Source organism: Wasmannia auropunctata, unplaced genomic scaffold (assembly GCF_000956235.1).
Source record: "Wasmannia auropunctata unplaced genomic scaffold, wasmannia.A_1.0 LD333485.1, whole genome shotgun sequence".
Classification (NCBI taxonomy): Eukaryota; Metazoa; Arthropoda; class Insecta; order Hymenoptera; family Formicidae; genus Wasmannia; species Wasmannia auropunctata.
In genome coordinates, this window is record NW_012029405.1 from 129,533 (window position 1) to 155,692 (window position 26,160).

The 26,160-nt window shown below is 44.4% G+C and overlaps 1 protein-coding gene across 3 annotated transcripts in view; it reads right to left on the reverse strand.

Annotated features, from left to right (window-relative positions):
- The window catches only part of LOC105459977 (homogentisate 1,2-dioxygenase), a 118,566-nt gene that overhangs the window by 41,328 nt on the left and 51,078 nt on the right, over positions 1–26,160 (reverse strand). The gene's annotated exons all lie outside the window — the stretch shown is intronic.

Below are 26,160 nucleotides of genomic sequence, written 5' to 3' on the forward strand. Positions count from 1 at the left end.
ACGCAATTGAATCAATGCCCTTTAAATCGTGGCTTCATGTACCAAAAGTAGAACTTGATAAAAGAAAAGAATTTTTTAATTAAATTTATATTAAGCTAGGAAAATATAAACGTCCTCAACCAACTTTTAGAATACATCTTCATTCAATTATTTCGCTAAGATCCAAATTATAAAATCCTATTAAAACAAATCCTATTAAATGCACCTCGTTAAACCAACAATATTTCTCAAACGCAAATTCTTTTCTAGCTTAAAAATTGATTTTTAAGATCCATTTGAGACGATTCGCGTCAACTTTCAAGATAGAATTCTATTATAATTTTATATACCGTATATTTTCCCAGATAGCACAGAGAGTTCAAAAAGAATTCACTCATGTCATATGTCAACAATTCTTCAGTTCATTTGCAAAAAGAATTCTTTTTCTAAAAATTCTGAAAAAGAATTCTTTTTGCACCTGAAAACGAACTCAAAATTGATGATTTACAACCGAATATACTAATGAATTCTTTTTTTAATTCTGTGCTTTAATCTGGATTGATAAATATTTTTTTTAAATACGTATGATTGATTCTTCGAATGACTTCATATCACACAGCACATAAAATAGAACTCTATCCTGAGTTCTGACATAAGTTATAGATTGTCTAAGGCTTTTTGAGTTTTGAGTGACGCAAGTCACCGCGACTTTTGTTACTCGTGTAAGTACAGGATTTTGTGATCAGCTCGTTGGCTTAAGGTGCTCGAATGTCTTGGCACACTGCTGCCCGTCCCCGTCGTCACTCGCATGCCGGACGTAGCTGGACGCCCGAGACGATTCGAGGAGGGCGTCAGCGCCGTCGCAGCATCGCGACGATGGGTCGCAGGAAAGGAGTCAAAGCGCCACGGCGTAGCCGCGTCGCGGTGGCCGGCGTAAGGGCGCCGCGCGTTGCGATGGTGCTCGCCGTGACGCGTGGCGCTGCGGCGCTGCGCCGATGTGCCAGGAGATCAGCTATCCGAGGAGGCTCCCACCATGCCTCCGTCTCTGTCACTTCCCCGCCCGTCCTCGCTCGTTCTCCGTCGAACCTCCGTTACTCGCTCGCGTTCTTCCGCGTCCTCACGCTGGAACGCGCGCGCGAGGAGGATCACTCTCATTCTCCGCCTCGTATGCATCGCGATATACATGTCCGGGCGATCCGCGCGTTCTAACGGCCGAAAGTGAGCCTGCTAACTTATTGTTAGAGACGGGATGACAGTTTCACGAGTTTTTCCTCCGCGACGGGATGTGAGGAGAATAAATTATTTCCGTTCGATTTTATCAGAGTCATCGGTTTATCTAATCTCGTGCTCGCCGACGAAACCTCGCAGCGACGAAGCCTCGCGCCGGCGTTCGACGTGCCTGTTCTCTCGTTCTCGTCCACCGGGTCGAACGCGGAAACGGACGGGAGGGAAGATCAGTCGGACGTCGTTACGAAAGGGTAGACGGGGAACTGCTCCAGCCAGCCGCACGCACGCAACACCGGGAAGAGCAAACCGGCGCGCGCGGCTATTAGGTATGACGGTAGAGAATCTCCGGAATTCGCGGACTGCAGCACCGAATTCAGTTGCTATGTCGCGCGCAACGGGCGAACATGAGCGGCGCGGAGCGCGCGTCGCGCGCGCCGGTTTGCCGCGCGGGACCGCCCGCTCGCACGAGCCGCTACCAGGGGAACACGTGCCGCGGAGCAGCCGGATCCGCCGCGAGCCGTCGGGGGATCAACCGAGGGAAGTAGGGACATGCGCGCGAATCGAGAGGAGCTGTGGGGGAGAGCCGCGTCCAGAGAGCGGGAGAGATGGTGGAACGCCCCTATCCGCGTGAGAGCGGGACGGCGCGCAGAGGGGCGACGACTGGGGGAATCGTCGTTATACCTCCAGTCGCCTCATGCCGGCCTGCTCGGTTGTGATTAACTAAGGTTTAATCAGCTTTACAAGCTAAACTTCCTTTGTCGACATGCACGCGCATGATAATCCGCCGGACTATCTCGCCGGGGCCGGGCGGACGGCCGAAAACACCTTCGACGTGTCGGCGGATCCTACTAATATGAATACGACGTCGTGCGCGTCAACGGGAGACGCGCGTTGTTTCGGTCGCCGGCTCCGGATCCCGCGGTAGTCGTCGCCCCCGAGAGCACTCGTCGAGCACTCGGCCGAGCTTCATACGGTCCTAATACCGAAATTCGCGGGATGTTAGATGCAGAGTCTCGCGTGACGTCAGACGTCAGACGCGCGTCCGGGATGGAGCTGAGCGGCAACACGTCGTCCGCGGGAATCGATAGCCCGCGACAGCGCGCTCCCGCGAACGTTCGGCACGAGGGATACTTATACCGTCCCCATTCATTTTTATTTTTACATTTACCTGTATAAAAACTACTATCTTTTTATGCAGCTACTATATTCGATCAGGCTTCGTCAGATGTCAAGTTTGATCGTTAACATCCACCACTCGTTTTCAAATATCAGGAAATAAAAAAATTGCATTATCAATTTGACGAGATATTAATCGTCGACAAGATCTTGTCGACAATTTGTCATTAAACTGTGTCGACAGAACAATTGTTACAAATGATAACAATTTATCATTTTCGAGAATAGCTTCATTTCGCGGAGGCGTTACAGAGTAACACAAACGATAAGCGCACATTCTGACGACATTGATCTGGCGACGTGAAGGCCAAGAACTTCTTGCCTCACATCGCTTCCTGGTTCATCCCATCGCGACATCGTCGCTCAATATTCGCCGAGGCAAATCATATGCGGTGAGATACGTTCGCTAACGATAAAAATAATCACATTCCCCGTAATATCTATCACTTTGATTATGCAAGACATTTTATGACATTTTATAAATTCTTCAAAGTAATTAATTCTTTCAAAGTAAGTCACTAATTCTTCAAAGAATAATATCTTTCAAGAATTGAGGTCGTGGAATAAAAGTATTACATACGTGCTTCATGAATTAATATACACCGTCGTTAAAAGCAGTCTTTTATTCATCAAAAAGACAAATGTCAAATTTGACGAATTACAATCATAAATTTGTAATTCTCCATTTTAAGGAAATTTTTTCTAATTTGTATATACCTATATATATATATGTATATATCGCACTTGTTTAAAATAAATAATTATCGAAATTCTTCCAAAATTGAAAATTATGTATAATTATTGCCTATTGTCAAGTTTTACGAAAATATTGAAACGTAATAGGTTTAATTAAGTGAATTGTTTTCCCTTTTTCTCTTAATATGAATCAAGCTTCATCATTGTCGGTGACTGCCGATGAAGCCTCGAGGTATGTCAGAGGTTGCATCGAGGCAACTGGCTACCGTCCACATTGCTGGCGGAACGGCTAATCCAATAGTCGGGATCGAAGCGAGGCAGAAGAAGCGAAAGGAAGTGGAAGTCTCCTCGAAGGAATGAGAAGAAGAGAGTGTGAGTGAGAGAAAGAGAGAGAGGGAGAGAGAGAAAGAGAGGCAGAGGTTAACTCTCGCACTGGGTTATTAAGGGTTCGCGTAATAACGTGTTTGCGAGAGCGCGCGGTTGCACGCACCGCTCACGAGGTGGAACATGGCATGGCCCCCGGGTGCTCTCTCGGACCCAGCATCTTCCAGAGCCTACGAAAGCGTCGGCGTGGCCGCCCCCGACTCATGGGAACGTCCTCGGGGCAGCATAGGGTCGGCGGGATCGCGCGCGCAGCCGCCGCCGGAATTTTTCTTAGGAACTTATTAAAATCTAAAGCTGCCTCATTAGAATTGCGTCGGAGTCAATCGGGACGATTGCGCGTCGTTTAACAATCTCCCCCCAGATAGTTTCTGCGAAATCATTATAAATCGATTGCAATAACAGCCACGAAATAGTAATTACAGGCAATAACAAGTTCCATTAAAAAATCGCAATTATTCATCGAGTGTTCATTGTACAACAATTTCACAAAAAACAGATGACTTCTCGAGAATAAAAAAAAATTTCATCTGTGCGTAAGTCCTTAAAGAATTATCTAATTTAATTCTCTTTACAATTTTAATTATATTATATACTTATTCTAAAATATAAATCATAAAATTTACATTAAAAGATATTAACAGAAATTCTTAATGGCATTTTTTATTAAAATTTCTCTGCTTGTGGATACCAAGAAATGCATCATGCCTTACGTGTCTCTCACGGTGCCCATACGAGCGATTTCTCAACACCTCTGCTCCTGACTGTGGGACCAGAGTTCCATCCCGCTTTTTCCCGAGGCCGCTTCTCTACGATTCTAATTCCGAGACACCCGGCATCGGCCGACGGAAGGTCCGAGAGTTTACCGGTAGGCAATAATTTCGCGGGAATGCGGCGGCGTCGGCGGCGGCACCGCGGCTTTCGTGTCTACGGAAAAGAATCTCTCTGACGGTTCGATAACGGATCTCACGCCGGATTCCGCGCCGTGAACAAATTGGACTCTCCCGTGCGAGCGGACTCCGTTATTCCCGAATAGAACGGTCGCTGCAGAAAATTAACCCTCATCAGAGAGCGCGGTGGCTCGCGCTTATCTCGCTAGAATGCGCATAAAATATAGAGACACGAATACGAAGGTAAATTCATATAATTAAACGTCTAATTTTATGGGTCGAGCGTAATGGCATTTCTATATCTATACGCACCGCGCGGTATATATCATATTCCTACTTTTCCCCGCGTGTACATTACGTTCCCGATTACTCTCTAATCTTATCTTAGAGAGAATCGTCAAGTGAGAAGTAAATGAGTGATTCGCCTACCTAAGGATTCTTATCTCGTACAAGCACGAGCGCGCTAAGTAATTCCTGATGCGAAAAGAAAGAGATGGATGATGACGAGCCTGAAAAAGGAGATGAAGGAGACGGAAGGGGCGGGAGGATCAAGAAGCCAAATGGTAATGGAGAGAGGACGAGAAAAGCAGAAGGAGCCGAGGCAGAAGAAGGAGACGGGGGAGGGGAGGGGGATGAGAAGGTGGCTGGCACGTACGTCAGGTATGCGGGTGAGAAACACCCCGGGGGCGCCCCTGCCGTTCCGCCCACGTTTAAGGTGCCCGTTGCGAGCGGGCCCCGCGTGCCCCCGGGGGCCCCGCGATAAACTCCCGACTCTCGAGCTCTGTGTCTCACTCTCGCTCTCTTTCTCTCTCCTCTCTCCAGCTGCGAGACTCGCACGCGATCCACGACTCTCGAGGAGAATCGAACGCCCCCGCGGGCACACGCCGTCATCACGCGAACCTGCAGGTAGAAAGAAAAGAGGGGCACCCACAGGCCCTCGTCTCGCGCTTATTTCTGCGTTTCAGGCATCACGGGTAATCTCGTGCTCCGCCGCGGCCTTCTGTAATTTCCACGGCCCGTTCCTTCTTTTTTTGGGAAGGGGGGGGGGAGAGTCTCGGACATTCCTCGATCTGTTCTCCGGAAAATGAAAATGTGTTTCTCGCATACGTCGTTATGTTGCGAGCAAACATGCGAAATCATTAGAAGTGTTTCGTTAAAGCCGCCGTGAAATTCTTTGCACGACGGGCAATTAGCATAATAACCATCAAAATTCGGTTGCAACTCGAGAGTCATTACTATGGAGAACGATATTTCATGCTAGTTTGTTTCCCAAAACACATTTAGTTTCCTCCATCTTCCGTTCTTCATCCTGAACTGCATTGCTACAGCAAAGAGAAGCAACGCCGTGTGACTAGCAACCCTACCGTCATCCATGTATTAGTGCTCCTATTACTTTATATCTAGATTCTAGATATAACAAAATACAATATGCTCACAATCATATGTGTAAAAAGATTTCTTACCACGATTAAAAAAAAAACGGTCCATAATATTTGAACAATATCGAGAAGAATTATTAGAATAAATGCTATATTTTGCCATTATTATACGTCTCGCGAGATAAGTAGGGATACGGATCCTCTATAATTCCTCGCGGTGAATGCAAAAAGTCGCCCGTGCCGATCTCGAGAGGCGGACCAACCACGCAGTAGCGCTATACGCGCGATCTCATCCGCGAGGAAGAGCCGCGCACTTTTCCCCGCATAGCGGTCCCACGCTCTCCGGTGCATTACAGGTTCATCTCCGCCTACCGACCGCTCGCGGGGATACGGTGCATGTCGGCGATCGATATGCACGACCAAATCGAATCGATCGTGTAACTTGCACTACCGAGCGATCGCGCCGCGCGAAAACGAAAAAATTCTCGCTCAATTACAAATACTGCCCGCAGACATGAATGGTCGATCAAAACTGGACGCGCGACGACTAAAGGGATCATGGAAATTGAAAAGTGAAATGAGACATCAGAAAAATGCGCCGTTCAAAAATTAATGTTAAAATCCACTTTCAAAATTTTTTTTCAATATAAAAGAGACAAAGAAACAAAGTTAAATATATATATATATATATATATATATATATATACTATATATATATATATATATGATATAAATTAAAATATATAATATATAATTAAAATCTATAACAATTAATTCCCCCACAAATTCATTTAATGTAGTTTCTATACAAATATGCTTCGAACTCTTTTTTTATCTGCGACTTTTTGACTCAACTTAATATTGTCTTACCTCAATTGGACACTCGCGAACGCGCGGCACGCTCGCGCGATTCTCATGTAAATTCGTGCGCGATGTAATCCTTACGCGCGGCACGCGTCTCCTTCTCTAGGGACGGCCAATTGGGCCGATATCTCGCAACATCACGGCGAGATCGATAAGCCGGACCCGGGCATTACCGGCTACGTGCATAGCCAGGCAAATTGCGCGCGCGTATATGTATGAATAGAGGCGGCGGTTCTCGCTCGCGCGCACGCGGCGATTGTCATTAATTAGACAGTTGGCACGCGCCAGGTGAAGCTCGCCCGTGTTCACCTGCGACGTAGTCACACACGCGTTCGTATATATTATATATAAGTATAACACGAGCGACACGGCTTTTCGGCTCGCCGCCGCGTCGTGCCGCCGCATTGTGGCTTTTGTGCGACGGCCGGCGCCGTTTATAGGGGTCGCCCACATGACATCTGACCCACATCCGGCCGATGTTCACCGGGCATCGATATCGTCCGGGCCGTGCCATTAAAACGTCGAATAATTTCGAGACCGCGACGTATCCTCGGGGGATTTACGGCGGATCGATATGCACGATATCGCGGTATCGTTGTGAGTGCCGCGCGACCTGCTCTTGTGATCGACGAGAAAACGAGATTATTCTCTATTTCAAATTCACGTGAATACGAATGTGGCGGGAATGCTCAAATATGATTCAATTGTATTATCTATCAAACTGGCGAACTATTTTACTAGGCCATTTATCTCTATTATCTCTAAAAAGAATTGCCTATATAGTCACAACCTGTAAAGTGTTTAGCATATTTCATATGCTTTATTCTAATTTTTATAATTGTATATAATTGATAATAAAACAATATAAATAAGCATATAAGTTTTAAAGAAAGCAACAATCCTAATTTTATACAAGATATTTTCCACACATAATTTATTTATAAAATAATTATATTTATAATATATTTTATTTTTCTTCACATTTATATATATTTATATCTTTGTATAAAAAGAAAAGCATTCCTGGAGCGAAAACGACTTCCGCGTAAACGATACCTGCTTCTGTGCACCTTCTGGAAATTAAAAGGCAACACCTGTACACTTGCGCGTTGCAAGATGCCGCTCTTGCGGGCGATGTAACATAATGAGGCGAGACGAGGAGGAGAGTGAGCGCGCGGGGCAACGCGCAACGAAAGCGACCGGGGCCCGCCCGGCGATCGATAATCGCCAGAAATTCCCGATTATTAAGCGTACAGGTGTTTACACCGGGAACCAATTCCGGATCTGCCCGAGAGAGACGCCTCCAAGGAATACGCGCGCCGCGCGCGTACACGTTCGCGCGTGAACGACCCGTGAGGAGCATCCAACACCGATGTGCTCGTTGCCGTTGATTCTTGAAGAAAGAAATTCGCTTGAGTTGCAGCTGGTACTTTTTGCGCTGTCCGAACCTGAGATGACTTCGTGCGATAATTATGCAATGTTGACTTAATGACGAGGACGCATTGCGTTTACCACGTCTATAAAATTAATATGTCTCGTGTCAATTATACGTAAAATATTATATGCCAGCCCATAGAAAACTATTGATTGCTAATACTTATGTCAATTAAAATTTACGCAGAAATTAAAGCGTGCAAATTGAGCATCAACAATTCTGTAATAATGAAATGTCATTCTCACTTCGATTTACCTTCGAGTATGCTTCTTTTAACAAAAGCATACTTCAAACTCTATACTTGTGCAGAGTACTCAATATTATTTAAAAGTCTAATATCACAGCTTCGAACATTGCGAAAAGTTAGACTGTGACTGCAAACTAAAAATCCCAGTTTTCTAAGAAAAATATATATGTAACTATATATACTTTACGTTTGTATTTAAAGACATTGAGAAGTACACACATATATAACTTTCGTCCCAGTAACACCATATCGCGCACCTGAATGCGCACGAGAGTCCGCGAATTTCAAGATCGCGGATCGATTCGTTGTTGCGTGGTAACGCGCGCTCGCCCCGGCAGGCTCGTTAATGCAAATTTCGCTGTCGTGCCCCTGTTTCACCTCCCCTCCCCCTGTTTCAATCCCTCCTCCATCGCGAAGCGTTTCACCCTAATTTCCTGCGCCGTAGCACCTGACGGTGCACGAAGTGCAGCGCTGCTCGCGTGCTCACCCAGCAGCTTCCGGTTCCGGCGCGTGCTTAAGCATTCCGGCTGTTTGCACTCGCGAGCGTGAACACGCTGAACGTGCATACAAACACACATGTACACACATACACATACATCCACCTGCCCGAACGGCACGAGTTCGTCCGCGATGTGCCGTTGCCACCCTGCATTGTGCACCTGATGCATCGAGAAGCCGCGCTCGTAGATCGACAGATAGAGATGTTAATGATCGCGAATTGAGACAAGGAAGGGGCGCGCGGTTCGACAAATGGCCCGCTGAAAATAATTATCGCCCGGCTGCCCGAAAATGCCCTCGCGCCCAAACTGATTCGGAATCAACGCAATCGTATAACAATCGGAAAGTCGTACCTGTAAATATCTTAAGATCGATGCTACATCGATCGAAAAATTTCTTATTAAAATTGACACAAAAAAGGTTGAATAAAATAACTCTTTGTAATTAAACCAATAAATAGATCTTTCGAAATAATTGAAAAATTTGCAAAAAGGGACGAGTAAATAGGCGACAAAAAGCGTATATTTTCTTGGCCAGAAAGATGTGAAGATTTTTTAAGATACGTATGCTTTGACACCCGAGGACGAAGAAATAAATCTTTAATGGTCACGTCGCAGGTGCGAGAGCGGGTCGGTCGGTCGGTCGTCCAATATTCGCTTCGCGTTTCACGGGCGAGCGGTGACGCCGATTAACATCGCCGCGGGACGAGAGCTGTGTTACACGGCGTCGGTTTAACGCGTTGCATGCCAACCGGATGGTTTTCTAGCTCCGCCAACTTTGATACTGTAACCTTAGAGTTCAACGTAGTTGAAGCAGTAAAGCAATATTATTATGCCATATAACTGCGCACGAATTTTCTCAATATCTTTCCAGGACATCCTGCAATTATTAAGCTATCTACGTGTATAAATTACTATCAATCATTCAAACGTTTACTCATACAGTAACATTACCATCCAATTTTCACACAACCAATTTTCGCCTGGCCATCCGACTCCGAGAAAGTGAAACGAGCATTAATTGACAAATTACTCCCGCGGCACAAAGCTGCCCCGCGTTCTTTCTTTGCCGCGAGATCTATCCCGCTAGACAAATTAAAGTATCGCGTTGTTGTTCGTTTAATAAAGCGCGGAGATCACAGGTGAGCATTCAATGAGAGCAATCGGCGCAGCCGGGAACTACGCGCAAGCTGATGTCGGACAAATATTATCGTCGAAACACATCGGACACTCGGGGCGGTCCGAATGCTGGCAATTAGCGGTGGCAGGTGGTGATTACCGGGGCCAGAATGATCCTCCTAAACACCGGAAACGTCCCTCGTCCGTCGGCCGGGCGTGATTCCACGACCTCGCCGTATTAAGACGGCCACGACGCCGGGACCCCGGGACTCTACGAAGGCGCAATAATTCACGGGCGATCGCGAAAGAAATTGCCGGTCTCGAGTCTCGTACAAGCGCTAACGATCTCCTCAACCAATTACACGTCCCGCGGGTCGATAATCAAAGTTCTCTCCGCGTGTGCGGCGATTAGCGTCGCGGAGCTCTCACTCCGCAAGAAATAGATGAATTAAGGAGAGAGAGAGAGAGAGAGAGAGAGAATTGCGAGAATTCATTTCGCGAGATTGAAATTTCTAATCTGCGAAATGGCCGATTGAATTCCAGCCTCCTTTCTTCTCTCGATGTTATAACGCCATATGGTGTTTTCATATAAAAGACCGAGATAGCATCATTCGCTAAATAAATCTAAATATAATAGTATTATTAATTTGAGCAAAATATAAAAATTTACTTGAACGCACTTAAATAGTTATTAATTAATGCGTAGAATTTGTTTTATTTATTAAATAATTAAATTGAGTTTTAAATTAAATTAATGTAAACGTTAATACGCACACGAAATATATATTGATGCTCAAGTGCGAAATATTTCAAGCTCGCATCCCTGTAGTAAACAATTGTTGCGGCGAACGTGCGATAATTAGAAGCGAAGCGCGATCCCGCCACCGAAAGTTCGCTCTCTCGAGTTTCTCACCCTTCTTCCAGTCGGCGCGGAAGAACAGCGAGAGAGGGACAGATGGAAAAAAGGAATCCGACGCAAAAAGGGCATCTCGTTTGCGGCCGACGAGGAGGCACGGAGAGACCGTGATTCGCTGCCTGGCTGACGCCATATGGTGTGCAAACCGAGAGGCTACTAGTCGATCACCGTTTCGCATTACGCAAACGAACGAGCCGCCCGCGTCACTCTGTCGGTCGTTCTGAACGTTAAGTACCATAAATCCACATAAACAGAAAGGACAGCCGGAACGATCGCGAGTAACGGTCCAGCTCCTAATTAGATCACTGTTTGACATGATGCATTTGTTTTACGTGAATTAGAAACAGAAATTAAATATTTTCGATCGGATTACTCGGACATTTGTTTTCTTATTAAAAAAAAGTACTAAAAAATGTACAAATATTATAATCTAAATTAGCCTTCACGTTTTTTTATATATATAAACTTCTATTAATATTGCCGGATTTATTTAAAATGGAAATAATCAAATCGATAATAATCGGAGTCGACCGTTCTCACGAGTTTATTTATATTTAGCGCACAGCACAATACGTGACTGTTATTAGCAGCTCTCTCGGGTCGGCGCTCGCTTCCTATATATACGCATACACGTTTAAATATGTTTGTTTCTAATTTCGAGAGAACGCGCAAAGTCTCGTTACCATAATATTATGTATGTTTTCTTTATTATTTCATCAACACACGATTGTATAATATTGATTGTACCGAGTGGATTATTTTGAAAATTCAATCTTCTATCACCCACTCTAGAGTTCGTTCCAAACTATTCACGGCGAACCTCGCCTCATCGGTCGTCCATACATGGATGGATTTACGAGTCCATAGAACGCCGCATTCGCAAGTTTTAACTGCATCAAATCGTGGAAGATATCAATTTCCTTCTGCGAATCCAATTTCTAAGATAAGATTAGAAACTGGACGACAAGGAAAGCGACAGGAGGGCAAGATGAGAAAAAGAGAGCTTCTCTTTCCCATGGTCAATTCCGAGAAATACAAGGGAGAAAGGAAGAGAAATAGTGAGACAGCAGTGGGCCGTGCCTCTCAATGGCCATAAAAGCCGAATCATAATCGCGGTATCATTAACGACGTCGTGCGAAAGAAGTAATTAAAGCGCGCGGCTCGTGTTCCTCGTGAACTCGAGCCCAGTTGGCTCTTTCTCGGCTCGAGTTAACGGCTCCTTCACTTCACCTCTCTTGCGGGGTTTTGCCGCACAGCACCCGACTACGCCACGTCATTCCGCGCGGCGTCGCGATATCGAGCACATCGGGAGCGCCGAGGAGAGACACGCCGCAGGAACGCCTCTACCTGCGCGCCGCAAAAAGTGGATCTGCCGCGCCGATGGAAAGGCTCGTCGGCGCCTCTTTCTCTCTCCCTCGTTTTTTGTATCATCGTTACTTACTTGTTAATCAAATCGCGGAGAGAGAATTTCAAGATTATTTCCACGCACTAAGAAGCGATAAGATTAATGTACGATCGTCAGCTTGCGGCCGGCAAATTACAGTTTATATCTCCTACAAGTGAGAAGCAATTTTCGAAACATGCATATTTAAGCATTCATTATTTCTAATGGCAAAGTCAGCAGCAATTTTAATTATTAAGATTAAATTGTTAAAATTGTGATGTCAATCAATTTCTTTTGGAGGTTCTTTGTCAATGTAGAATTTGTTTCCATTTATGTATTGGTATACTTTAACATTTACGTATGTATGATGTCAACTAAAAAATATTAATGATTAAAAATATGAAAAAAATAAAAAAATTTAGTACCTAAACAAAAAGAAGCATCTTTTTGTATATTAACAGTATATTAACTATTTTTGGCACGTGCATTAATCGTCTGTTCACATCCGAGAGGCAATATCGAGCAAAAAGCAATTCTAAGTGCATCTCTGCGTAAAAAAAAAAAACTGCGTAATAAAAACGAGCTGCCGCGGCTAACAACATAAAGCACTTTAGTCGTAAGTGACTTTTCTTTGTACTCTAGATATATTTTTAAGTATCTAAATGCATTTATGTGTTCGGACCACCTGTATTACCCAGATACTGAAAAGTAAAGGGTATCTTCTGCATCCCGCACCAACCGACCGGTTGGGAAGGTGGATCGTATCTCTGACACGGCGCGCTTCGACATCTCGTTTCGCGTCCGCGACGATAAAGGGCCCTAGGAGAGGGGGAGGGAGGGGACTCACGACGGGGCCTGTTCCCTACCGACCCTCTCTCTTCCTTCCTCCCTCTACCCTTCGTTCTTGTTTTCTGCGCACAGTAGCCGTCGAGAGACGAGGCTGCCTCTCTGAGTTTGGCTCGGAACTGCATTCCGCAGCCGGCTCCGCTCCGCTCGAGTCGCGTTGCATTCACCGCCATTGGCGCCACACGCGCATTTCTCGGCGTCGCCCTTTTGCACACGTGCACGTTTCGGATGTGTAGATACACGCACGCTACGCACACGAGGCCTGCGCGTGCACACGCGGACGCGTCGCGAATCCGACTTGTGCTCCTTCTCGCGCAAGCGGAGATACGCGAGACCATAAAATTACATCCACGTGATTGTTCGCGCGTGTCATCGCAGCTACCGGGGTTCCGTAGCTTCGCATTATAATATGAGACGTGTCCCCAATTTCGTACTTCGCTATTCTCCCCTTCTCTCTTTCCTTCCGTAACACAATCGTGACTTAAAATAGATACGTAGATATTTGAGGAGGATTATCTATTTGACGAACAAATAGATTCCTTTCGAAACATACATATACGGAATGACCCAGGTAACAGACGACGAAAAAAGACAACACAGAAAAAAGACATCTACGAAAATATAGCGCCTTTTAATGTCACCACTCTGCTACTGTATGCTTTCTCTATTATTTTACGGATTATTATCTCAGAAAATTGTTTTTAGTACATTATTTAATTATTATCTAATTAGATAAGTATTAGCGTGCCATCACATATACGCTTGTCATCATCATTTAATTGTTAAAATGAATACACGTGTAAGAGTCACTTTCTTTTTTTTAGATTTTATTCAAACTTATAATTAGAGACAGAATTTAAATTTTTTAGCCGCATCACAATCTCCATTCTGGCGAAAACCATGTTTCTTTGACTTCGCCGACAGTTTCGACAGCACGTGGCATACGGCTGGCGCGCGTATATTCCGGGTTTCGCGCTACCGGCTCATGAATAATAAAGCCAGTCGTGTCGGGCGAGCGAGCAATCGTGAACTCGTATCGATGATTCATCCGACACGAGGCGGTGAAGAAGGAGGAAAAGGAGGCGTACACCCACGCGACGCTTTCTCACCCTCGCTCTTGGAAAGAAACAAAAAAGATCTGTGCCCGCGCGCGAATGGATATACGTCAAATTAAGATACGACCAAATATCGCGGTGTCGCAGCTGACGAGTGACCTTTTTCAAGGAATCGGCGTCATCGCACGCACGATTCCTCGCGTGGGAGCACGACGATGTCGCGTCGTCGAGATGAAGAGCTTTCGCGATGAGGAGAGAAAGAGTAAAATTCTCTGTACTGTACTCCGCACACCCGGACAAGGATGTCGCCGATGCTGTACTTCCTCCCTTCTGGGTAAGTCCGTGTTCCTAGGATTCATCCTGTTCTCCGATCCGCCTCGCGCCGACCCCGACAAACGTGCGCTGCGCTCGCGCATGCGATGCATAATAATGCAACACGAGCGCGTACGCCAGCGCGGTTACACCGGGACAATTCACCTACCTACCTACCTACCTACCTACACCCAGCTATCTAACTATCTACTTATCTATCTGCCAACCCCCGCATTCCCGAGGCTCCGCGCCCGTGTTTCGGGGAACACTTTGCTCTGTCCGGACTTCTTAATAGCGAGGCGCCCGTCCCCGTTCGCGAACGAGATTTCTAAAGAAAAAGATGCGGTTCGGCAGTAATCAAGTCCCCGTGCAATCAATCGCAAAACAGTATACTAATCGCAAACGTGATTTTCATGCTAATGTAAAACTCTTTATGACGAAGCTCGTAATGCATGCATAGAGAAACTGACTGGGAGAGATAAGCGGATTAGCAATGGGATTAAAAATATATGTTTTGATCTCATTTTCACTTAAGTATAAATTTATTTCCGACCGAGAAAAGATCTGAGGATGAAATACAAAAAAATGTATACAATCTCTCTCTCTCTCTCTCTCTCTCTCTCTCTCTCTCTCAATCTCTCTCTTTCTGTCATACAATTCTCTATTATAAAACTCCCGCGTCTGTACGTGACGCAAGATAGATCGTGGCTAATGGAGCCAAATTGGCCCACGGTTGAAATTAATTCGACGTCGCGAGCATCGGCTCGCATTTTATTCCGAGCCATTGTTGTTGTTTTCGCGCAGATGTCCGGTGCCGCGGGAAGAAATATCCGCGGCGTCAGATTCGTGCCGCAGTGTGTCACCCCGGACGGCGAATACAGGGAATGTCCGGCCAGTGTGGCGCCAGCCACACGTCGGTAACTTTATATCGCACGTCTAAGTAAGTACGGCACTGGCAAGGGCCGACATACCCGGTCACGACTCAACGACTCGAGACCACCGAATATATATTTATACGACAGGAGAGAGAGCGCGGCGGGAGCAGGCGGTGGAGGAGCGGGTACATCTGTTTCCATCCGGGCACGTGTCTACGGAATTAGAACGTTTTCGAGGGAGACACGAAATACGCGCGGGAGAAAAGACTCGCGCGCGCGGGGACGACAAGCCAGACTGAGAATACCCACCCGTGGCCCCGCGACCGCTGGACCGACGACGGATTCTGGGATGCCTCGCGGTCAGCTGGCGCGAAATAACAACGCGGCGGGCAAGCACACTTGTCTCGAGAATAGCGCTCAAAGCGGTATATATAAATGGCACCATTTGTTAATTTCTCTGTTCTTTTTTATACAATACAATTGTGTGAGACAAAAAGAATCTCCAATGACATGATGAAACATACGTCAAGTAAAAATATTTAAAAATCCTAATTCGAAATATTGAAGTAATGCCACTAATGAATAAAGATTATAAAATATGATGAACGCAGTTTACGTGGATTTGTATACATATATAATCTAATAAGATCGGTTCTACCGTTTTTGTTTCAGAAGTGGCTTTTCCTTTGCGAAATATTAGATAACTAAATATCCCGCTGGCGTTAATTTTCCCAAATTAACAAAATTGTCACGAACCGACGTCCTTTGGAAAAGGGTGCTGCGTGTAACTCGAGACGAATGCGTTCGTTTTCATCGCGTCAGGAGCCAACGGCAGAAAACGACGCGCTGCGACGCGATCGAGATAGCGCGGAATTCGCGGCGACGCGACTCCGGTACGTGTCACGGGGGTGACAGGGATGCCAGCTGGACGTCGGCGCCGTGGCGTCGTCGTCGCGAGCCGACGTCCTTGTTTTGTAAGTCGCGGCGACGCGTCCACGCCGTCATAGTGGTCGTCGTCGTCGCCAGTGTGTGACACTTCGCGCATGACCACGCGACCAGACGAATGCGTGCAGGTGTTCCGCGGGTGGAATAGAAATGGTCCGAGTTTCTAGCGTTGTGGATGTATAATTAGAGCATTTCGAAGCGCTCTCGGTGAAGACGCCAGCTTTGAGTTTCTGACAAATGTCCCGCAACTGACGCGGCCGCTCTCTCGACATCAAACAGGAATGTATTATAGAAACTGCCAGAAAAAGAAACAAAAAGAGAAGGATCGTCGTGAAACCTGCATGACCCTAGTATCTGCCTTATCTAATATTTCTGCAGGGTCGAAGAAATTGCATAGATCGAAGAAATTTTGTGACAGATAATTATAAGAGAATTCCATCTTCTTATAAATAAAATTAAAGATTTTTCAAATAATATAGTATAGTAAATTAATTTAGAAACTAAGCTCTCAATGAATAAACCGAATATAGTGAAATAATTGCCTATATAAGAGCCTACAAGATCAGGCTTGGAGGGAGGGGAATCTTATAGATGCAGATTAGCATTGAAAGATATTAAATTGTTCGTCAATTTAATTATAAGTTACAAGTTTCCGACTTCATGCAAGGAGCTGTGTTTCAATGTCCGACAAACCGTGCGGCGCGCAGATTGCGTGTGGTGGAATATTGTAACAATAAGAATTTAATACACCAACACCTGTGCCGCCGTCTCTCCTGTCGTATAGGCAATTATTTCACTATATTCGAAATATTAGTAGAATAGACGCGGTTAAAGTTAATAATCGCTAATCAACGTGGAAAAACGTTATATAAAGAACGATACACAATTATTTATATACGATGCATGTATTATCTATTAATTCTTTATTTTTAATAATACTTCATAATAAAAAAAAAGTTTTACAATATATTTCCTATATTTCAAATATTCTGCACCATCCTCAATCAAATCGTTTTAATAACTTTTCTATCATCTGCAGCTGCAGCCTACTCTCTCATTGGGATCTCGTTCACATTTGGATATTCAAACCTAATGTTCAGGCTTGTTTCAGGTATTCCGCTCGTATATATGCGCCGCTATTGTTCGCGCTTGCATATACGACGGGCCGTAAAGCGTTCGCGAGGGCGAGTGCCGTTCGCCTTCGGGTGAGCGGAATCTACGCGGCGGCCAGCGGCGGCGGCGGCGGCGGCGGCGGCAGCCGCTCGCGCCTCGTGCGGACTACCGGGCTGTAAAGAGTGGGCGAGGACTCTCGATCTCCGGAGCTCTGCGATCTTCGCGAGAGCTCTCTCGGCATAAAACACATGGCACGTACGTGTGCGCGTGTGTGCGTGGCGCCAGATGTCGCGCCTCGTAATCTTTACGCCGGTCCCCGCCGCGACCCGTTCCCGCAACGTCGTCGTCAAAGCAAGCAGCATCGACCTCTCGCTCTATCTCGGTCCCCTTTCCCGTATCCTTTTTATCGCTCCCGCAGCCGAGAGGTCTGCCTTTCGCGCGAAGAGACATTGGAACCGCGTATCGTGTTTCTATAGCCGCAACAATAACAGCGAGTTTATGCGCGACCGGTCGTTGGTGCCGACATCGGTAGCGACGCCGTTGGACCGGACGACGGGTAAAAAAAATTCTCTTGACCCTAAAAACGTGCGTCTCGCAGTCGAAAAACTCTCTTAACGGTTTTTGCCGCATTTTATGAAGGCTGTTGCACGACGGAGACCTCGCCGTCTCCATTTTTTTTTAATATCTAATCGTTTAAAAGGATGATACGCATAATTAGAGTGATAAATGTACATCGCGTGTTCAGCGTATAATTGATTGAATTTTTTATCAGAAGATCACAAGATGAAAAAAAAAGTGACGACATTTCTGGGACACCCAGTATAACGCAGTGTATAACGACTCAAAGGATACCGATTGCCAGAAAGCATGAAATTGCATTAGTCACCGCGTTTAACGTTCACATCTGGCCGTGGCGCGATGAAAATAACAGCTCGGGCCTGGCGACAGTATTAACGCGCGCATGAAACGCGTGAATTATTATTTTGCTACCGATACACGAGTCTTGTGAAATTTTACGATTTACACATTTGCACCTGGCGCGCTCGTTTGCACGTAGTAATGACCAATCAGTTTAGTCTGTACTGATCTTCGTTCCGCGAAGCGTCTCACTTGGCCGCGATTGCAACATCAATATCACGCAAATCTAATCTCTTCTTGTAGAAAAAATCGTCTAAAAATTCTTTTCTTTTTACAAACGTTCATTAATTTCTCTATTTTGTGATTTACATATATATAACTGCATAAAAATGACACCTTTCCACAACTTCGATACCTTTCGTAAAACTTGCAAAAAAAGCTAAAACTCCTAGATTTTATCTTCTTAAGCGCGGAGAAATTTATCAATCAAATTGCAGTAAAATTGAATCATAACTTTTTCGAATCCATAACAATAAGCCATTTAAATTTTTATTGGATGCAACTCCCAGTGAAGTTACGCGAGCAATTGGCAAAGTTCTCGAAAGAACAAGACATTTCTTTGCTAGCATTGGTCCTTTTATCTCAACTGAATCGCGGATTGACGTAAGCTGTTTTCTTTTCAAGGAGAATCGCGGCTATTCGCGTCGATTCATGCAATCGACGGGCGACCTCGTAGAACTCGGGTGATTCGCCGGCTTGAATGAAGAGATTATGAGATCGCGCGTATATCCGATGGAAGGCGCATCTGCCGCGTATTTTCCGCATCTGTGTCGCGCGATCTCCGGCAATCATGTTGAGAACGACATCGATGAGAAGGTTCTCCGCGCGAATGCCCCATAAACGTCTCGTTTTCCAATGAGGCGTGAATCACGCTCGCGCGATCGGCGCAACGACGCTCGCGCGTATATACGATGAAGGCATCGGCGAGAAGGTATCGGGACGCGGAGAGTATCTGTCGCCTCTCACCGGGATATCAGATCCGTAAATTAACATTTACGTGATATCCTTCCCGGAATCGATCGGGCCGCCGGCTACGAGCCCGTTTTCGAAGGCAGAGATCGAGATCGCATGCTGCCGACGAAGGTAAACGCCGATCTCCGTCCGCACGCTAACGAGAAAACAGGACCATTAGGGCAATGAGTCATGGGAGATAACTCGATTATCGATTATCATGCTCAATGGAGAAGCCGTGAGTCCTTGGGGAGGGAGGGGAGACTAAAAAGAAATCCGTGCGCTTCCACATTTCATTCATTCGGAAACAAAGTACCGAAATACCGAGTAATAAGTAAGAAAAAGACGCGCGTTCAACGCGTTAATTTAATTAATTTAACTAACTTAATAATTAAGAATCTTTAGACTAAAATCTCTAGATTCAGATTTTGTTTAGCGAGTGAAATTCAAACTGTGACATCATAAAAGAAAATTTTTATTTTGCTTTTATTATTGCGAGTTTACACGGAAAGAAATGACTTGGTATTATCAGCTAAATATCACTAGCTAGTTCGAACTTTTCTGCCATTGCTAAATATTAGTTATTAAAGATAAAATAATATATTTGTTACGAAATACAATTTTATTAATTTTAACTTGAAGAGACAATTTTATTAGCTAAAGTAAAAGCGTACTTTAACAGAAGTAGCTACGAAAGTGGCATAAGGAAAGAATGATTTTATTGGATATTCCTCAATAGAATTATAGCTAAACATTTTTTGATTCTAGCAGGAAATATTTTTTGCCGTAGCGCCTAAATTTTAACAACTAATAAATTGAATTTTGGCAGCAACAATATTAGCTATCTCTATTTTAAAGAGCCGTTTTAGCTGGTATGTCTATATTTTTAGCTGCGCTAACAAATCCTTTCTCTGCGTGTACAAACCAAATTGAACTTTGCATCTTTATTCTTTAACGTTGTTGAATTGCGGTTCTTTTCAAGGTGCGATATAGAAGATTAGCCCGAGGCGCGCACAGAATGATCGTCTGCAATGGCTCCCAGGCATCCGGTAGCATTGGTCGACGTGTTCATATGACGACGATAAACGCCTTCGCAAAGTCTCTTTTTTTTTCGCTTCCTAAGTGCGCGTACCTGACGCGGCTCTTTCCCTCTCACCGGTGTCCTCGCCGTCGGTCCCGCTTCCAGGAACGATTCAGTGGGAGCGCCGCCCGTCGAGATTATCTTGTTTGCGCGAGGTTTTCTCGCTGTAAATGCGGGGGGACCTACCGGCCGCAGAAGGACCGAGCTATCTTTCGGTGGATCGGCGGACAACTCTTAACACAATAACTCGGTGGACCGCAGGCGGAGGGAGGGAGGGGAGGGGGGGAGAGGAACGTTACGATCGGGCCGAAGAAACAAAGAGAGTCGGGTCGTCAATTCTTCGCGCGGCCGACGTGATTCGAAAAGCCGATAATAACGTAATAATAATAACGACTAACGACTCGAACAGGCGCGATTCCATTAGGGGATAATGACGCCCGGCGAGAGAGAGGAGGGACGAACGCGATCGAGCGAGTGCCTATAATATTACGTTCCCGGGTATTTCTCGACGCGCATAAACAGTGCGCCAAAGACAAGCTCATCTGCCCACAAGCTCACGAGGGACTAATGACGGCGGCGCGCACTCCGTCGAGATATACGGCGCGTTATGATTTGTGGAACGAGGCTTGCCGTGGCGCGGCGCGGCGAGGCGCGGCGCGGTGCTTTGTGCCCGGCGTAGGAGAGCGATCTTCGCGGATGATGCATGCGGCGCTCTTTATGCGGAATGAGACGCGTGCCATCTCGCGCGGGAGAGTATCGGGTTGCCGCCTCTCTTCATTTTGTATTCCCGCGTTTACAGGCCCACGTTCTCTGGAATCGTTCTGGATTCCCGTAAGATACGTAAGAATCTCGTGTATTTCGCGATAAAATCACTCTGAGAGAGATCCGTCTGTGTATATATTATTTTTACAGAAAGAGAGAGAAAGAGAGAGAGAGAGAGAGAGAGAGAGAGCAAGAGAAATAATTGGGAACACACCCAACTCTAATCTTTCCGTATCCGCGTGGGTCCAGGAACGACTGTGTACGAAGGCACCGCTAATTAGACGGTCGAGGGAGACGCAGGTAAAAAATCCGTGGCCAACTCCCTCGCGAGTGTAACCCGAGACTATCGCTTACAATTTACAACAACGAGGCAGGAAAGTATATATTTGGAATATCGGTGACAGCGATACACAACGATCGGCCACCATCTGGATCACCGGAATCGTCGAGATGCGGACTCAGTTTTCCCTCTAGAGTTCCCTTAACACCTGTGTCTACTTGCTCACAACACGTCCCACCCGAGCCCCTTCATCTCTTTCTCTCTCTCTCTCTTTGGAAAAAGAGAATAAGAAAATGAACGATGCGATATTAACGGCCGAGATCCCGGCCGAGGTCGTTCTCGTGCGGGCTTTTTATCCGCGATACCTGAAGCCCTTGTGTAGTTCAGCCCTATTTGGACTCGTCTTTGTCTCGTCTCGTAAACAAAAAATAAGATATAACGGCTTAGAAAATTTTAACTTTTATTCAAATACAACTTTAGAAGAAACATAGGAGAGATTTTGTTTATAAGATTAATGTTCAATTATTTAGTTTCTCTTTAGATCATTGCAATAAAGAACAAAGAGATTAAGCATAATTCATAAAAGACATATTTAAAAAATAGATATTTAAAAAAAGAAAATAAATATTGAAAAATTAGATTCTCAAATGTTTTCATAAATTTACATATTTAAAAATAAAAGAAACTTACTTTTTACAGGAAATAAACCGAATGGAGTATAAATCTTATATCTTATATCCAACTGTCCTCAATAATAATTATTATTTATGCCGAATTAAACCAAATTTAACGAAGTCGTAAATATTCCAAAAGAGCTATGGAATATCTATTTCTAATTATCGACGAGATCATGTATGTTTCTCGAAGAGCCGTATGGCTCAGCAGCTGTCTCAAAAGCTATTCTCTTTGCATAAACCTAACGTAAATCAGATAAATGTCTCGGTAAAAAAAAGAGCTTATTGCATAACTAGAATATTTAGCTACTTAGTCAGCCGAGATCTCTGAAACATCCCGCCGAATGTAGGCACGACGATATAAATTCTTTCAAACGTACAACGGCGTCAGTCGACACTAACTTTCATGGATGGTGGGACCCTTGCTGCGTTTTGTAACTGATACCTACCTAGAACTTCACCTTTCTGATCGCACCTGTTCGGCAGGTCACTCGAGGCGCAACTAATCCGCCTGCAGTTAAAAGCCCTTTCAAAAGGGAAACACTTTTTCTCGAAGAAGGTAGAGCGTCTATTGTATATCGTAATTCCCTCTTGAAACTGAAAGTTCTTTCGACCGGAAAAATGTTAAAAAAATTCCAGACTTCTGTCTCAAGGATAACTGCGCGATTTTCTAGCTCCGTAAATATAACAGAGATAATCGGTCATAAAATTCAGTGCTCCAATCTAACAATAAGATATCCTAAGCTGGCCTTTTTAACCTTTTCAAGCTTATCGCAAAGCATTTTCTGTGAAGCTGATAAGATCAATCTTTGTCGAAGAAAGATAAGGTTAATCTCTAATCTCTAGTCAAATTCTCTTTCATCCGGCATGAAATTTGAATTTTGCGCTTTGTGAAAGAAAAAAGTGACTAGACTTCCCTTCTATCTCTATCGAATCTCTTTTTATCCCAAATGCATTATTGCGCACTGATGACTAATCGATATTCTTACGTACTTATCAGCTGTAAAAATTGTTTATACTTGTTACATTCATGATAAAAAGGGTATGGCCTCAAGAATGTAAAAGCCGTTAAAAGAAAATTTGTGAATCTTAAGTGTGGCATACGGAATAAAGTGCCTAACTTCATATCAAGGAGTTTACAAAAAGGTAAATCTCTACTTTCTTCTCAGCCGGTCCGAAATATTTGAATAAAATTTTAAGTAAAGGCTTAAAAATTGAAAAATCTTATCGGATGATCACTTTTGTCGAACTTTCTCTAAGGAAAGCTCAACACTGGATTTGAAAACATTATTATTATTGAAAACATTATCGTTATTAAAATCTTCCTGATGTGAGTACTCTAAAAAGGAATTAATCATCGAAAATTAATCTTCTTCATTTCACATGGCAGAGAAATTTCCTCCAAAAATAACGCATAATGAGCAATTGGAAGGGTGTGCCGAGAGTCCGCGTAAAGAGGAGAAGAAGGGAGCACACGGGTGAATTTCTATAACGGCTAATAGGAGAGCAAGTAGGAGGGACGAGAGAGAGAAGATGGCACGTTTGGAGCGCGTCGCCGAGAGCTCTCCGCAAGCGAGAAGCGAGAAAAGGGATGAAGGAGGAAGACGAAACGAGATCCGAGAACCGGGGCTGAGAGCGAAGAAGAGCGACAGGGAACGGCGGAGTGGGAGGGGTAGGAGGAGGGGGAGGAGAGCAGAGGGAAATAAAGGCAATGAATGATGCCGCGGCAGGTGCGTCGTGGCGTGTTTAACGAGTGATCCGGTCCCAGGCTCCGGCGCACCTGTAACACTCGCGTCGAACGAACCAGGTCGAAAGAGGTCCCACCATCATCAGAGGGACGTTTTCCACTCTTTCTCTCTCTCTCTCTCTCTCTCTCCTCATTTCTCTCTTTATCTCACTCTCCTTCACTCCATTCTCTTTCCTCCTTCATTTGATGGCGGCCTTCTTAAAGATAAATTACGCGGCCACGAGTGCGTAATCGCAGCGCCGCTGATTTACGGCTTCGCGGAAACGCGTATCAAGGTAGCCGATGTAGCGTGGTAGACGCCTCCTCGAGGTGCTACGGATCTCTCCTTCCGCCTCATGTAATCATCCTGCCGAATGGGTCGAACGGAACACGCGGCATGATATACTTCTCGCAATCGAGACCTCTCAAGAAGAACTGTTCGTGCCGTCCGTGTGAGACATTTATCAATCGCGACGACGACGTCATCGTGAGATGGATACGGTTACTCGATTAAAAAAGTACTCAGAAGAAGATTAAATAAATTATCTTCATGCGATGGCGTCAATAAATTGCGTATATTTATACAGGAACTGTCCCTCCGTCACCCTTTTACTGAATTTATTTTGACACTAACTTTGATAAATGGATATTTAATCTAAACGATTCATCTTACGACCAAATTAAATCGATTTTATTTATTAAAAAAAAGATACGTTTTTCACGATAAATTAATGCAGATAATAGACGTTTTCTTTATAATTAATACATTCTCTTCAAAAATAAATTTTTCTCTAAAATTATTCTAAAATATATTCAAACTCTGTGTTGATAAGTATCGCTATACTTGTGGCGCTGAGACTGCGTAAGGAAAAGCCAATCAGTACTGCGGTCGAGCATTCCTACATTCGCGACGCGCCTCATCGAGGCCCGTAAGTCAGGAAGCCGGATGGTCGGGCTTTTTAAGAACGTGAGAAATAAGCGGTACCGCGTATGTACGAGAGATGAAATACGATCGCTCTCCAGCCGCGCGCTCGGAGAAAAGCCATTTCAGACGCGGCTGTGTGAGTGCGTGCGTGCCCCATGCCCCGCCACGCCTCACCTTGCTTCGATTCGACTCTCATTCCGCCACCCGATACCCACCTGTTGATGCGCCAACGGTTGCTCCGACCTTTCCCGACGATACCACCTACCTACGAGAACCTTTTTCTCTTTTCATCTCTTCTATTTTGGACTTAAGCAACGTAACCGATATTACAATATTTTCTCTAATAAGCAAATACAGCTAATAAGTATTTCAGTTTCAAATAGCAATTTTTTTTGTTAGTCATTTCTGGGAATATTGTTGGAGTAAAATAAAATATATTAAAATGTTTAAAAAATCCAAGTTTTATATATACCTATATATATTTAGATTCATATCAGCAGGAGAGAAAGATAGGGTTACAATGGTTACATATTACTTCAATATTTTTAAAATATCTATAATATAAAAAATGTTTTTTTATGAAATATTTTTTTAAAATAAATATTTGGAAAATATGGCAGGAACATGAACACATCAAGCAACTAGTTGTTTGTCAAGAAACTAGTTTGTATTTCACTAACAATATCTAGAAATACGAATAGAATGCTTTTATGACAGGAGACTATAATCTCGTATTTCGTCGACGGATTCGATTGTAAAGCCGATTTACACAAAGAGGAAAGAAGCGATCGAAAGCCTACGAGACTCAAACCTCGTCACGTAAAAATGTCAAATTGGCATTCTCTCTCTCTCTCTCTCTCTCTCGACCAGGTGGCAAATGTTTAGATAAAATCGTTAATATGGGATGTGATGATCTTAAAGAAACGGTCACGTAATATTCCAAACTTAAAAGACGTGAAGCGCTTCAGGTGACTAAAGCCCACTACAAACGAAGAAATGGCTTTTGCGCCGACCGCCCACCGATGAAATAGATCGAGGAGATAGAAGCTGAATCCGCTCTGAAGTCTACCGGAAAGATATAAAGACAGAGATGGTGTCTATATACAGGGTGTTGGAAAACTACATGCACGGACGTCATTTAGGCTTTTCGATTAATTCGAGACCAGTAATTTAATTGAGAAAATTAGATTCAATTGACTATATCTTCTTTTTATATCTTTCTAAGTTCCAACGTTAAGTTATCTTTCGACCAGACTAAAGTTTACTTTAAAATGATTTAATAAAGCTCACTTGTAATTAAGTGAAGAATATAACGATTTGTTTCTCATCTGCAAAGAGGAATAAATTTATTTTAACTCTCAACCTCTTCTAAATTAAAGATAAAAAATTTCTTCAGGTCCATATTCAGCTCTCTTTCTCGCATTGTTGAAGTTCGCATGTATGGTTCTTTGGCACCGTGTATAGAAAAGACTCCGATACCTATGGCGCATCGCAGAGACAGAGAGAA